Source organism: Protopterus annectens, chromosome 1.part1 (genome assembly GCF_019279795.1).
Source record: "Protopterus annectens isolate FY-2018-M chromosome 1.part1, PAN1.0, whole genome shotgun sequence".
Taxonomy (NCBI): domain Eukaryota; kingdom Metazoa; phylum Chordata; order Ceratodontiformes; family Protopteridae; genus Protopterus; species Protopterus annectens.
In genome coordinates, this window is record NC_056726.1 from 184792930 (window position 1) to 184795429 (window position 2500).

The 2500-nt window shown below is 37.6% G+C and overlaps 1 protein-coding gene across 4 annotated transcripts in view; it reads right to left on the minus strand.

Annotated features, from left to right (window-relative positions):
* UBN2 (ubinuclein 2) overlaps positions 1-2500 on the minus strand; it is a 2968476-nt gene that overhangs the window by 1670016 nt on the left and 1295960 nt on the right. The gene's annotated exons all lie outside the window — the stretch shown is intronic.

Sequence of the window (2500 nt, forward strand, 5' to 3'; positions counted from 1 at the left end):
ACTCTCAACCCTCACCATACCTACATAACCATGCAAACATAATTTGCTCACCCAGCTACCTACTTGCTATGTATCATAGAAAACTACATATTAAATATAATTCACTACATCTCAAGAGACTGTTATTTTCATACAGGAAGTTCCCTAACCTAAGCTATCTAGGACAACTCCTCTCATTAAAGTATGGTGATATTCATCCTAACCCAGGCCCAACTGCAACCTCTATCTTTCTCCAATACCATAATCAATCAACCAATTACCCCCTAGCTAAACCACCTAACTCCCTCCTACTAGCTCATCTTAATATACGTAGTATTAACAATAAAGTAACTCAACTCCATGCTCTCCTACAAGTGTACTCCTTTGACATTATCTGCCTAACAGAAACATGGCTAAAACCTACCATCAAGGATAATGAAATTATCCCACCTGGATATAATATCCTAAGAATTGATAGAGTTAGCTAAGAAAGGTGGAGGGGTTGCTATTTTATTCAAATATGGATTACAATTAACCACATACAACTGTAATCTACCTCTAGATTCCCATGCTGAGATTCTCATCTCTAAACTTGAACTTAACAATGCCAAATCAATGTACATTATCTGTATCTATCTGCCCCCTGGAAATAACATAGCCACCATGGAAAATATCCTTTGCTGGCTATCCCAATACCTGCCTCAAGAAACCATAATCCTAGGCGATATAAATTTGGATTGGAATTCCTATTGTACCAGCCTTCCTACCTCCCACATTAACCTACATTTTTTTTTTCTCAAACCATTACCTCACCCACCAGAATAAATAAAGCTAACAAGAATGCAAGCATACTAGACTGGATTCTTAAAACAATCCTACTTACTACTATAATTCTGGAACCCTCCCTGATGATACAAGTGACCACTCACTTACCTATTTCATCAGGCATAAAACCAACACTCCCATTCTAACCTCCATCAGAAGTATTAGATCCAAAAAGAAATTTAACCCTGATTTATTCCAAATGGAACTAAGAGCATGCAATTCGGTTCCCTTAAAACACCTCCCTTTAGATGAAGCCGTTAATTTCTTTAATTCTACCTTCCTTTCCATTCTCAATCACCATGCTCCAAACAGATATATTAGAATTAAGACCAATTCTGCCCCATGGCTATCCAATGAAACTAAACATAAAATTCATCTCAGAAATAAATAGTGGGCCAAATGGAGAATGAATAAAAACCATGATGAACAACAAACCTTTAGACAACTTAGAAATGACACTAAGAAGGCCATACTTTCTGATAAAAAAAATACTACTTACAATTTCAACAACCTAATCACAACAACCCACAATAATTCTGGACTAGCATTAAGCAGTTACTCCACCCAGGTCAATCCACTACACCAAACCCCAAAATACAGACTAGAAAAATCCTATCCATACCTAATACCTTCAATACCTTCTTTACAGATGTTACCCAAACACTAGCTAGTCAACTATCACCTAATACCTTCACACTACCTTCTTAAACGTCAACCCCACCCCCTCCTTTTCAGTTCAAACCAGTCCCAACCAAACTTATTCAAAACCTTTTGAATAAACTGAAGCCATGCTCTCCTTCTGCAGACCAACTGCCTTCTGAATTTCTACAGTTACCATCCAATGCTACTGCCTACCCTATTTCCATATTGATAAATTTTATTTATTTTTATTTTACATTTGTTGACCGGGATGGTCCGATTGGATGCATGTCCATTTTCAGCAGAGGCCTGGGGAGAAAAGCTCCAAGGGTAAGCAGATACAGCATTACATAATAACAGCATTACATATTACAAACAGACTATTTACAGAGATTACAAAAGTAAGCAAGTTAAAAAAGTTCCACAGGTTACAGTTAAACCTGAGCGCAAGTCAGGATTAAATTAAATCATACAGTAAACTGGTTAGCAGATATTTAGACATTCTAGAGAGAGTTAGCCAGGCTTGATACATTGACATAGCCAGTTAAGTGACAAATGTTGTTTGAGTCTAGTTTTAAATTGACCTAAGGTGGAAAGTAAGGTAATATCAGCTGGAAGAGAGTTCCAGGATCTACTTACAGAGTTTGCAAAGAGAGAATCACCGGATGCGTTATTAATTTTGCTAGTCTGAATTAGTAGTTTGTTAGAGGATCGAAGTGGTCTAGGATTGTTATAGGGGGTGATAATATTTTTAAGTGCAGGAGTACTGTCCGGATTATAGAGGATTTTATAGGCCATAATCAGTTGGTTGTACTGGATTAGGCTGGGTAGTTCAAGCCACCCAAGTTGATTTAGATTGATGCAATGATGTGTCCTAAAAGGCAGCCCAGTGGCAAACCTGGCAATTTGATTGTAGCAAATTGAGAGTTTGTTAAGGACAGTCTTGTTTAAATTCGAGAGTAGAGGGGATGCATACAGAAGGGTTGAAAGAAGGTGAGAGCGAGCTATGGCAATTTTAGCTGGAGGGGTTAAGAAGGCTTTTATTATGTAAAGTGAC